Source organism: Engystomops pustulosus, chromosome 4 (genome assembly GCF_040894005.1).
Source record: "Engystomops pustulosus chromosome 4, aEngPut4.maternal, whole genome shotgun sequence".
NCBI lineage: Eukaryota > Metazoa > Chordata > Amphibia > Anura > Leptodactylidae > Engystomops > Engystomops pustulosus.
Genome location: NC_092414.1, coordinates 81,343,286 through 81,356,969, shown reverse-complemented (window position 1 = coordinate 81,356,969; position 13,684 = coordinate 81,343,286). Strand labels below are relative to the sequence as shown.

Below are 13,684 nucleotides of genomic sequence, written 5' to 3'. Positions count from 1 at the left end.
CATAAAAGGTTGTCAAACACCCAACCTTTCCGGATTCATGAATGGCAGGTGTGACCAGTAGTTGTTCAGTCTTTTAGGAAAGCTGGGTGATAGTCTCATCAGAATAGGAAGCATGCCCTATGTTACCGGTATAATGAGCAGGATTAGAGCTGATATTGTAATGATTGTTACATTGCTACTAATATTATACATACTGTATATCCAGCCATGTGTACACTGCCAGGGAGCAGCGCTCATTCTCATGCAGCTGCCAGTGGATGCTGGAGCTTTAAGAGACACCTCCCCTCCTCTGCTCTAAACAATGGTTTCACCCGAGCTCTGCTTCCCATTGCAAAATTTGTAATGTGCCATTTTTGCCATGGATGCCTTTCCATTTGGGTGCTGAGAGGGTCGGCAGACATGCCCAGGTGCCAAGCTGCTTCTGGCTGCACATTCCTGCCTGCGGGCAGCGCATTGTAAGGCAGATCTGTGCTGGGATTGCTGGGGACATGCTCCAGGAGGGATCTTCTGTGTGAAGCCAGTGGACACTGCAGACTGAGCTCATTCATCTCTTGAAGGAACCAGGAGAAGCTGAAGATCAGGTAGTGGCAGCTCCTGTCATTATTCTTCTTCTATCTGACAGTAAAGTTGGGTAGTGCATGCTGATCCCTCCCTGATAGCTCCAGCCCAATGTCTACTATACACACAGAATCATCCAGTGTTCATTATGATACATACATGATATTCTGAGACATTTGTATCACTTACTACAGTCATTTCCTTCAGTGCATAGAGGACCCCGGGCAAGAGGGAGTTAAGCGGGAGGAGCTCTAGGCATGATGTAATGCAATTGAGACAATGGCAAGGATTTTCCTGCAAGAATGACAGCGTGCAGCCCTTACTATCAGGATGCTTCCATGTAACATGCATGTCAGTGGAGGGATTGGACATGTATGTTACATGTGCATGTAGAGAAATCAACTTCAGCAGTGACCAGACACATCGATCCCTCGTGATCCCTATCTGCAGTAGATGATCTCACCTGTGACAATGAGGATGCTAGGCACAGCAGCAGGCTGACCCTGATCTATTGAGCACCTGGGATATAGGTACACACTGCATCCAGCACTGTACAAGTGTCATAGTGAGGGTGTGGCTGCTCAGGTGAAAGGCTCCAGGGTCTGCCCATGTCATGGCTCCAACGACTACATCTGACTACATCAGCTTCTCTGTGTTACAGCCCTGGTATCACTTACAAACTTGGTGGAAGAGCAGCTGTGTTAAATCTATGTGTACATAGTCATGTAATCCTCCAATACCAATACTAAATTATTAAATCTGCGATTACAGATTGGCAGGGATATTATCTGTGGCTTCCATGGAGTCACACAGGGTTTAGCATTCTTGGCCATGTCAATGTTGAATTGTTGATATTATAGAGGAGGTAATTTTATTTCCCATTTAGTTTTAGGATTGTATTTAGGATTTTGACACCCACATGAAGTGTTCATTTTTACATTTAGCGTATAAACCCAAAGTCTCATGTTAAAACTCCCAGCATGTTGCTATGGGGAACAGATTTTTTTACATACAGGTTTGTAGCAATGTCAGGGACCAGATTTAGATAGGGCCTATAGTGTATCCTGTATTGCTAGTTTGAAAAAATGTTTCTTTTCATTTAACTTCCTTAAAGTAATTTCTTTTGAAGAGGACTGCGCCTAACTTTCGGTTTCATTAAAGGGAACCTGCCAGCAGTACTCAATGTAATAAACCACTACCATTATATTGTTAAGCAATTCAACACCTTCTAGATGATGTTTCTTTAATGACCCAGTGTGGTGGCACCATCCAGAAAGTCAACTTTGAAGAGAAATGTAAAGTAGTTCTATACAGTCATGGAGACGGAGAACACTGAAGTCAAGCTCTCCCTGCATTAGAAAGACACCTTCACTGTAATTGATGGTCTTGCATCCAGAGAAATTACTAACCAGATCTCCTGAAGTCTGGTCTTGATACAACCAATTTACATTTCATTTCAAAATTGATTCTTCTGGATGATACCACCACACTGGATCAAATGGGTGTCGGTTTACTAACTCATTTCAAGAATGAACAACAAGTAAACAGAATACACAGCATTTAATAAAAGATGCTCAGCATTGTTATAATTTTCAAAATGCAAGTACTCTCCAAAATAGAATGAGTAACAGTTCTGAACACTATGCTAAAGTCTTTTATCAAGTTAAAGCGAACCTGTCATCAGGAGTTATCAAGCAGCTGAGCAGCTTCTAGATGTTTCTTTCATGGCCCAATGTGGTGGCATCATCTAGTAATTCAACTTTAAAATGAGCTGTTAATTGCTTTTATGTAGTCAAGGAGGTGGTGAGTGTTACCCTGAAGTCAAGCTTTTTCTGCCAAGAATGCCCATTTCACTGTAAGTGATAAGCACATATCATACAAAGTATACATGTAGCAGAAGCAAAACCAGGAAGGCATGAAGGGGGGCGCAGTTGGCTGGGGAGTGGGCACTAGCTGCAGCCAGTGACTTTTCATACATGAAAAGTCACCAACTGCGCTTATTGCTATACGCTAAGTAGGACCTGCCCTAGAAATAAACACCATGCACCCACCCGCAGGAAACTTATTGATGTATCTGGCTGCGCACGCGGGTCAGCAGGGCTTTCATAACCTTGTGTGCCAGTGTATGATGAATACCCCCCCCCCCCATGTGTCTCGGGAAAGTTATGTCCCATTCCAAGCCTGCTAGTACACTCGAAAATATGGAAAATACAAGCATAAAGATGCTGATATCCTAAGGACTTGTCCTGAAATAGCCTTTAGGACACTGAACTTTTTTTTAGTTTTTCCATTCTCAACTTCCAACAGCCATAACTTCTGAATTTTTTATCTGACATATATACATATAAGGCACAGTGATAAAAATTTATTAACTCTATCCTGTGAGGGGCAGAAAAAAAACGTCTGTTCTGCCAATTGTTTCTATATTAAATCATTTTCATTATTAGTAAGATTAGCAAGATTAAAGTAGTTTTCCAATGAGAGAAAGTTCTCATATTTTAACCCACTAGTGATGTTTACACAATAAAGATAATTTTTAACCCCTTACTTTACAATTTTACTCAGTTTTATTGCTCCTATAACTTAGTGACTCTGTGCTATGAGATGCTGTGTGCTGACAATGTGCTTAGATTATCAGGGTACAGGTTTATCTACCCATTTTATTTAGCTTCTGAACATTCACTAGCTCTGCTATATGCATCCATCCCCACTATATAGATCTTATCTGCCTGTAGCTTGTAGATTTAGTCTCCTGATGCTGTTTGCCAGCAGGAAATGGTCATGTGAGTGTCTGAGCTCATCTTGGAAAGCAAGGGAGGGGGCTGCTGCAGGGAGCAGAAAAGAGAAACTATTCATCAAAAGAATCTGCTATGCCCGACCCTAGTCAGAAGAAGATTGGAGTCAGATTCAGTTTCAGGATCTCTGGCGATTGTTCTTCATGAATCTGGCACCCCCTGCACATCTCTGACAGAGTGCACTACTTGTTTTTTGGTGCACCTTTACCATGGGGCAATTCTGTCGGACTTTGCATGACAAATCTGGCACACGGTCCAACTGAGCACCGAAAGGCTCTCTAATTTGTGTCACATAAGGGCTAGTGCAGCTGTGACACAAATAAGTTGGGTGTCCCAGAAATGTGTCTCAGACACTTCTTCAATACCTGTGCAAGCATTTGCAAAGTCTGACAGAAAACTGGCGTACGACCCTTAGTAAATGTGTCTCCATATATCAGTGAAATGCTGTATTTTTGTCAATAACAGTGAGTTTGAGAATTTTGTTATCCTGAGTATATTTAATAATCTTGTCTTCGTGAGAATACCCCTTTAAGGAGACACTAGACATCTACAGGTTTTCTTGTATTTTACTGCTTTAGCAAAGAAAACACCTTTCAATCATATTATACTTTTTTGGTGGGTAGGAAGCATTAAAATTGCACTTTTAAACGGTCATTTATTTTTATTTTGTATGCCCTTTACAGTTTAGCTATATCAACATAATATCTGTATAACAAAGGTTGCTATGGGCGCGACAATACCATTCTTATGTTTTTTTTTCTTATTTATTAAAGTTTTAACCCACTATACAGCTACTTCCGAGGTAAAGGGTGATTTATGGAGTGTATTTTATTTTATTTTTTTTAAACTTTTTCAACTTTTTTTAGTGTCCCACCATGAGACTTTCCCTTGGAATACCTTGATCCATTATATCATACATTGCAGTACTTCAGTATGTATTGTAAGTTTGCCTATTAGACCCAGTCTGGACAGGGCATAGTGGGCCTCCATACATGGCAGTCACATAGGTCTATCTGCCATGGCAACCCTGCGGCATCACGCAATTGCATTACGGGAGATGTTCCTCTCCTTAGCTGCTGCGATTGTGCATGATTTCGGCAATTAAGGAGTTAATCTGTCCTGCACATGGGTCTAAAAGCAGGGCAGACACAGCAGGGACCAGGTAGCGTGTAACGGTAACAGTCTCACAGTTTAAGCCCAATCATCAGGAAAAGAATGCTTTATTTATTTCTTATTTAGGAAGTAACATAAGTATCAGTTATAAGTAACAGTTAATTATAGATTCTGTAAGCCTTATTGTGTGACGTACCTCTTCACACCTTGCTCTATATTACCAATTCTTTTGGTGAGTTTTTGTAAAAATTCTAAATGTTTTTCTAATCAATCATTATTGGGTCCATAAAGCTCTGTAATAAAGAAATAATACAGTGAGTTGCAAAGTAGACTTCTGGGGTCTTACAGTAAATGTGTAACTCACATTAAAAAAAACATAAACATGTCTAAATAATAGACATGCTATGATTATCGGATAGACATGCAATGTCATTTTTAGCTGGTGACAGGTCCCAATAACCTATGCTATGCTTATTTTAAAAATGCCTTTGTCAGAATTCTGAACCATTTCAGTAGTTTCTATAAGTTTGATTCACATTACTTGGCTCCCTGCCAGAAGTGTGTGGTGAGTCGCTGGGTAGAGGCAGCTGCAGCTTGTGTGTGCCTGGGATTCCTCTCCTCCTCAGACAGCTCCCACCCCACTTTCTGTCATGTGCATTGAGCAGGCAGAGGAGGGAGGGGGATGGTGTGGAGGAGAGTAAGAATGCATGAGGAGACACAGGCACACACAGGCTGCAGGTGTGCCCGGGACTCACCAACGCTACTGGTAGGGAGCCAGGTAATGTGAATTAAACTGCTAAAACAATTCAGAATGCTGACAGAGGCATTTTTAAAATCTGCATAATATAGGCTATTGGAACCTGTCACCTTACTAGGGATGTAATTTTTAGCTGGTGACAGGTTGCTTTAAAAGCTTCCATTTCCTTTATTAAAAATCCATAAAATAATGTGTGGGTACAACAAACGGGTTGAAGGCTAGCACTTAGGATGCGGAAAAGTGACCTTGAATTTCTAGTAGTGCTGTAGTAGTAGTAATAAACGTGAGAGTTTATGGTATCTGGTATGGTATCAGATAGACGGCAAGATTGTTATAACAAAATGCATGAGATTGGTTATAGTAGTTTAGCTATAATTTCTTCATTTTTTCTGTGCAAAATTTGACTTTAATGTTTTTTCTAGCAATTCAAAATGATATTTCAGAAGCCTTAGATGGGTATGGTAACATAACATTATGGGTTCTCTCCGGTCATCCCTCTGTGTCAGATTCGGCTCTGCTCTCCATTGATTTTCACTTCCGCTTGTCCAATACATAAAAGGAAATACTTAGAGATGTCCATTCAGCCAGGTCACCATTGCAGCTAGTAATTCCCTAAGTGGGTATTTCATTGCATTCCATGTGGATCTGGAGGTATCTGGGAAACTAGGAACCAGGCAGTGTTGGAACTGGAGGAGTCAGGGTTTGTTTGTAGATGAGAACCATTTTGTCATGTTACCATCCTCATTCAAAGCCCTATTGCACATATTTTTTTATTATCACTGTAAAAAGAAAATTCTGGGGTCATACAGGAACTGATTACTTGTGCAATCTGGTCCCTTAAAAGGATTGTACCTAGTTTAGTATCTCCTGCCAACAGAATAGGAACAATAATGAGAAAGGTTCCTTAATGGGGGGGCAGTTTGCCTTATATGGGGGGGGGGGCAGTGTGGCCCTGGGGTGTCAGTTTTCTGAAAAGGGGCCCACTAAGGCTCTGTCACCCAGGGGCCTACTTAAACCTTGAGCCGGCCCTGTCCGGGAGTTCCTTTAAAGAGAACCCGTTAGGCAAAATAACCCCCCTAATCTAAATATATTTTCATAAACTGCCATTAGAGAGCATTGCCTCTTCATTGTCCCTCTACATGCCTGTAAACCTAAGCAATGAGGTCCTAAAGCTGTATGCAAATGACCTGTGAAATGTCCAATGAGTCATTAGCATATTCAAGCTGTCCAGCTTATTCATGAGTGGGAAGTACAGACACACCCCAGTGCATGACTGACAGCCTGTATAATGATGTGAGGCTGTATAATGATGTGCTTCCTGGTGCTGGCGCCTCCTGCAGCCTGTGTGTGTATATGAGAGATACAACAGCTCCAGGCAGCCATGTTATAGCAGAACATGTTAGGCACTTGTGTAGCTGATGTCTGTGTATTAGGAGGGAGAGCATGTCAGCAGATGCAGCACACACACTAGCAATGCTTTACTATACATTACACACAGACATGAGCAGGGGGAGGAGAGGGGAGGGGGAACAGGGGTGACACAACTGCCTCTGACCATGTGACCAGCCTCATTTACATAATAAATAGATGATTTTATAATGATTAATGTATGAAATGACTAGATAAAGGCTGGGATGGGATCTGTGTGAGCTGCCCCAACAGGTAGTAGTGACAGGACAAGTGACACAGACCTGATGACAGGTGTCCTTTAAATACCTTCCCAGTCCCATCAGACCTTGCTGGTTATAGGTTTACCTAAGCTCTATATCTATGTGTGCACTAATGCTGTTGTTCTATATAATTTATTCTGGTTTTTGATCTCGGTTATTGTGCCCTTGACTATCCCTATTGACTCTGATTCTGTTCTGTACCTGCTATCTTGTTGTGACCCAGACTGCTCGTGATTCTCGTGGGTAATTTGTTTGTCTTGTTTTGTCTCTGCACAGTGCCTTAGGTAGGGGCCTTCCTCAAGGTTGTCCCGTGTCACCTTTATGGCATGTGAGGCTAGTAGGCAGGTGACAACTTTGGGTGGCTCAGTTTAGGGTTCACTGTCCTATCTGTTATCCTGCGCCCCCTTGCCATCCTCCCCTAAATCCATTTGGTACTATGGAAGCATCGGAAATTACAGAGCACTTTCTGATGTCTACATAGTATTGTATGGAGTGGCAGGACATATACATTCCAAACAATGCACACAGGGCGTAGTCAGCTCACCTGGGAAGCAGTCGGCATAAGGATAGAGGTCCCGAGCACGGATATCGCGAGCTTCCGTGGAGTAAACAATACAAGTTCAACACTCCGGCTCAAGGGAAAGACTCCACTCCAAGCATTTTGTTAAAATAATGCTTGTATCCTTTATTGTAATCTTCAATCACATCATACAGTAGATAAAAAATGAACAAGTATGGCAAAATGAGTCAAGAAAATTGCCTACGTGTTTCGGATGAAAGCTACATCCTTATTTATGGCAGTACATGTACACTCCACCTACTGCTCCAACACTCAGTGAGAAAAGGATCTTTCTGAATATCAGTTCAAGAAGTGGTGGGAATAGTATCATAATAACACATATAGCAATTTTAAATCCAACAATTATGAGAATTTGTCTGCACTTTCTCATTAAATAATATTTTGACATAAAGGCAATGGGAGTAAGAGGGTCTAAACTGTTTATTTTTTAGAATTAATATTACATTAATAGTATCTTAAATATTTATGTTCTTAACCAGCAGCAGATTTGTTATGGTATGATTTTATGTACATGTCCAAGAGCATTGATTTTGTCCCTGTATGTATCTATGGACCTGTGCACACGCTGGTGGCTTCCAAGGCACCTTATATGAGCTGAATGCCTGAACCACAAAACATGTCCTATTTTTGTCCTAAGTTTGAGGCTTGGATAGTCTTTATTATGATCATTGTTGGTGATGAGTTAGGTAGAAGAAGAACTGGGTCCTTTTTGAAGTCTACCGGTACATTGTTCTCTGCAGCCTGGTCACACGTGTCCAATGCTGCCCTGATGCAATCTTCGTTAAGAAAACATGTGGTTTCATGTTTGAAAATGTAAAGGCATTTAAAGGTTAATGATTTTCTTCTGTTTTCTCAACAAAAAAACACCAAAAACTGTGGGAGGCCTGCTGTGTAATTATATGTTTTTAATCATGGGGGAGTGATTTGACTGTTTAATTGCCTAGGTAACTGACTACTTGTTTTCTCACTCCATGCAGAATTGTCTTGCCTAGATAAAGTACTGTATTATTTCTACTGATGGGTGTGAATTTGTTTTACTGTTGTGTCTTCTATGTTTAATCACTATACAAGCTTGTTGGAGGGAGGGTTAATTCCTGTATGTTAGGCTGGTTTTATACAAGAATAATGCTGATGCATGTGTATATATTTGGGGGTAAAAACCCAGACGGACACCATCATCTTCTGGATTAAACTTGCAGATATCCCAGTAAGAAAAGTAGTATTTTATTTTTGCTCATAAAAAAATAAAACAATCACAGACTGCAGTTTTTGGTTTATCTTCTTTGATTTTGTATGGTAATAATGGTACAAATAAGGGATTCTAGCAATTGTGACTCCTTGTATCATGTATCACTATGCCCAGTTCTATGCACTGTGGTTGGTCCATGAAATCCGTCCTGTACACTGTCTGGGATGTACGGATCAGCCATGGCCATGTGCCTCATTCTATATATTCCAGCATCCCATGACTTTCTGTTTTCTTTCTTGTTTAAAATTACATCTATGAGAAAAAGTGTCTGAGTATGTGATGACACATCACAAGACAAATGCAGCCAAATGTTGTCATAGCTGTCAAAGAATTAGTAAGCAAAGTATATTGAAATGTGCTATTTTTCAGTTCACTCTTCACCACAAAAACCTCATTTTAAGAAATTGCTTTGCCTTCTACATAGCCCAAAGGTTATTACAAAATGATTTATCCCCAATGTATAATTTCTGCTTGAGTGTTGCTAATTCATCAACATTTTCCAGACTGTTGGCTAAACATTTAATAGTTGGCAGTCTGCAACTATGTCATTTCTAGACACAGGCCTAGTGTGCCTTATGTCAAAATTTACCTCTTGGAAATCAGGGTGTAGGAGGCGGTATATGCAGAAAGCATGGGATTCTTAGATTCCCAATAATCCAAACCGGTGATACCGTTACCTTAGCTTGTAGTCTATCTATTTCCTAATTTATAAAGAATTTGAATTCTTTTTGCAAATCACAAAAGTTGGAGTTATTTAAAGTATATTAAAAAAAAATATGGCGTACCTCATGTCACATTCAAATCCATAAATGTATCACTGGAGTTGGAGGGAAGCCTGTACAATGTTTCTTTATTATAAATGGTGTTATATTATAATAGGTGTTTAGGTTGGATTTGTCTTTGCGGTTTTTACCATACAAAGATTCAGATAGGAATGTCTCTGTAGATCTATCGTTGTATGAAGTACAGGACTATAAAAAGAACATTTATATTCCAGAATTGTAGATGGATTTACTGGCTACTAACAACACATGCAGATATATGGATGGTATACTATCTCCAGGACAAATAGCTGTCTGCAGAATCGTACAGTCAAATCCACTGGTAGAATCAGAATCAAGCATGATAAAGCAGCGACATTTACTCATAGATTCAGGCACCATGACTGTGGTAATCGTTTACATTCATGGCCTCCTTCCTTCAAAAATCAGCTTTTTAAATTATGATAATGAGACTGAAGGGCACACTGGGGGTGTTGCAAGAGTTAATCATTGCTCTAGCTTCACAGGCTGCAACACTGTGCTCGGGCACTTGTTTCTCTCACTGTGTGAAATTGCAGGAAGCTGAAGGAGCAGGGGGTAGATATGTTCCATCACATTGTAACAGACTGAAGCTGCAGCATTGAGAGACTCTGGTAAATCTTGCCCCAAGAGCCCTTCATTATTGTAATTTTAAAAGTTTATCTTTAGGAGGAAGGAGGCCATGGATACCAAATATAAGAGGATTACCATAGCTATGGAGCCTGGATCTATGAGTAAGATTTATCCCTGTCACTATTTTCATAAATCTCCATAATTTTTGTGGCTTTGAACAGTCTTATTCATCCTGTGGTACAATTCCGGTTTACCACTATCCCATCGTCCCAGGTGGTTATGAGATTGTCTTGGGCTGCCCCTCTCTGCCCTGCTTTGTCCCACCCCCTCCTGGTCCCGTACATTATAGCCAAGCAGCTAAAGTGTCAGGACCTGCTCCTTGATACCACCTCACATGTCAGCTTCTCTGTAGCAGAGATGTGTAGAGGTAGCTGCCCTATGCTTGCCCTGCAGCTCAGGGCAGGTGGCCACAATATGGACAGGAGGCCAAAATATGATGGGAATGGAGAAGAGAGGCCACAATATGAGGGGGGTGGAGCACAGGGCCACAATATGAATTGAAGGAGGTAGGAGTACAGATAGCAATATGTATGGGGCCACAGAACGGTGGAATAAAATGAACATTCATCTAGCCCATGTCAGGACTATTGTAGTTTACAGAGTCCTAGCTAACAGGGATTTGCATGGACCTGTGGGATGCAGGTAGGTAGGACTGAGCCTGAAATACAGATTAGATCAAAAAGATATTGAGATGAGTTTGGTAAAGGGCCAATAAGTCTTGTATTTATCTGTTATATATACAGATGTTTCTCAGTTTTAAAAAAAAGCATTTTAATATCCACAAAAGAAAGATTTTTATCAATGTACATTACTGCTGCACTTTTCTGCTGTCAAATGCCATGCGACTGAGTAGGAGCAATGAGAAATGTGTGACAATGGAATCCCTATGAAGATTAAGATGGATAGCTCAAAGCTCAATTAAAATGTCAGTTCTTTGTACATTTAGATTCTTGACATGGCTTTAAAGGTCACATTCAGCCCAGAGACATTTTTTTTCATAATTTGAATCCAAATTACATTACTGTACATGGAAGACAGGAATAGAGCATGCAAAATACAAAATTCTGTGAGCATCAGAATTGTGTAAAGTGCATGAATGATAACTTGGAGGGCAGGAGGCCACAATATGAGGAGGATGGAGGACAGGGTTCCAAATTTATGAGGGGGATGGAGGACAGGGTTCCACAATATGAGGGGGAGGGAGGACAGGGTTCCACAATATGAGGGGGATGGAGGACAGGGGTCCACAATATGAGGGGGTAGGAAAGTGGGCTTAGTATGAGGGGATAGAGGACAGACGGCCACAGTATTAGGGGGATGGAGTACAGGAGGCCACAGTATGAGGGAGTATGCAAAATTCTGTGAACATCAGAAAATTGTTAACAATATCCCCGCCTGGACGGCATGAATGATAACTTTTTGTAATACCATACCTGCATATGGCTACAATGTGTTCTACTTCATGCTATTGTCAAAATAATGAAAAGTGTATTAATAAATCAAAACCAGTAATAATAATAATTTGCTTTCTGGGCAACTCTACTAACCATTTGTTCAAGCAGTGCTCCAGATGCTAATAAATTTATTTCAATTCATAGGTGTTACATACAGTAAAAAGGCACAGTTGGCATTCCAACATATTCCTCAAGTCTCTTTTTGTGCGATATGATGGGGTATTACAGAAATAGCCACGCATTTCTACTCCTGCACTCAGCAGTGTATTAAGTGTCCCATGGGCTGTTCACACAACTATGGCCCCCACAGCATCGAAACCAACCTCATGCCCAAAGGCCTTCTTTCCTCCGCCCAATGACAAAACCGCAGCCCACACTGGCCCACACTTTAATGAAATGTTCACAGCAGATCCCCTTTAAAGAAATGTCCACAGCAGAGCCCCCTTTACAGAAATGTCTACACCAGAGCCCCCCTCTACAGAAATGTCTACACCAGAGCTCCCTTTAACAGAAATGCCCACAGCAGAGCACCCCTGTTAATGAAATGTCAACAGCAGAGGCCCCTGCTAATGAAATGTCCTGAACAGAACCCCCTTTACAGAAATGCCCTGAGCAGAAGCCCCCCTTTACAGAAATGCCCTGAGCAGAAGCCCCCTTAAATAAAATGCCCTGAGCAGAAGCCCCCCTTAAATAAAATGCCCTGAGCAGAAGCCCCCCTTAAATAAAATGCCCTGAGCAGAAGCCCCCCTTTAATAAAATGGCCACAGCAGAAGACCCCCTTTAATAAAATGGCCACAGCAGAAGCCCCCCTTTAATAAAATGGCCACTGCAGAGCTGCTGTAAAGAAATGGAAGCAGCAAAAACCCCCTTTAATGAAATTTTCACAGCAGAAAGAGCCCCACAGAAATGGCCACATAAGAGTCCCTTGAAAAAACAAAAATGCTATACTCTCCTTCCACTTCTTCTGCATGCAGTTCCGCCAGCTCCTCTTCCAGTTCGCGTGCAACACATGTGCGACGCGGCTGCGACCCCAACATGGAATATTCTGTCGATTACAAAAATATCTGAAATCTCAATAGGCCTTGAATTTACTGGATAACCATTTTTAAATGTAAGTGGAATATTTTGCCCGAAAACAAGACATTGCATGAAACCCAATTGATAAATGGGCAGCAAAGTGTAGGTGGGTGTAGGTGTAGGTGTAGATTTACCTCAAAGCAACTGTGCCAGTTTAATTTGCTTCTCTCTAATAGCTACACATTTGGGAATTAGTGATGTTCCCTCCATTTTGATTGATTTAAATAAGTGGCTAAGAATTACTGCTTTACAGCTTCCAATAACGATTAAAAGTTAACTGGATAACATTACTGGGTAGGGCAGGAGGGAATCACAATCTTCCTGCTGCTCTAAGTTGGAAAAAAAAGGTTAATGTTTCATACCTGGTTTCTAGTTGGTTACTTCTCCAATAAGGCTCCAATGTTGGTTGCTCCAATAGCAGGAAGTAAAATAGGCAGCTATGCCAACACTCTTAGACTGCTATCGTCAGTTGCTCATCCCTGTTTTCCAGGACCTGTTCTCCACACACTATTACTCCAGTTGCATAGAGATAAGTGCATGGAAGAATAGAGAGGAATGTGCAGCTAATGTTCACTCGCTCCTCAGCTCTCAGCCCCCACCTTTGTGCTCCTGACATCCAGACATCTTTGCAATGCAGCTGTAATGGGCTTCTGCAACCTGCCTTTAATAAAAATGAGGTCCCTGGTGACAGGTTTCCTTTAAATCACACAGAAAGGTATGGTTACTCCAGGGCTGCTGAATAACACTGTCTACTGCTTTTTACAAAACTGTTGGTAGACTGTGTTAAAGAGGGTAGCTCCTGTACTTTGTGAAACAGTAGACTTTTCTAGAGTGCTGTAAGTTTTTAACCTCTTAACACTCGGACGCAGAGCTGATGCCGGCTCTGCTCTAGATTGGAGCTGGGCCGGCATTGGAATACAGCTAATATCCTGAAATACATCAGTATCAATACCTTAGGCCAGTGGTGGCGAACCTATGGCACGGGTGCCAGAGGTGGC

The 13,684-nt window shown here is 41.3% G+C and overlaps 1 protein-coding gene across 3 annotated transcripts in view; it reads left to right on the top strand.

The window, feature by feature from the left end:
• The first annotated feature begins 323 nt into the window (after positions 1-323).
• Positions 324-13,684, top strand: part of PPFIA2 (PTPRF interacting protein alpha 2) — a 212,031-nt gene continuing 198,670 nt past the window's right edge. For 2 of the 3 annotated variants that reach the window (XM_072146496.1, XM_072146495.1), the window contains exon 1: positions 327-581. The gene's annotated coding sequence lies outside the window, so the exon portion shown is untranslated. Of the gene's footprint in view, positions 582-13,684 lie in introns of all 3 variants that reach the window. The other variant, XM_072146502.1, reaches the window with a different exon arrangement.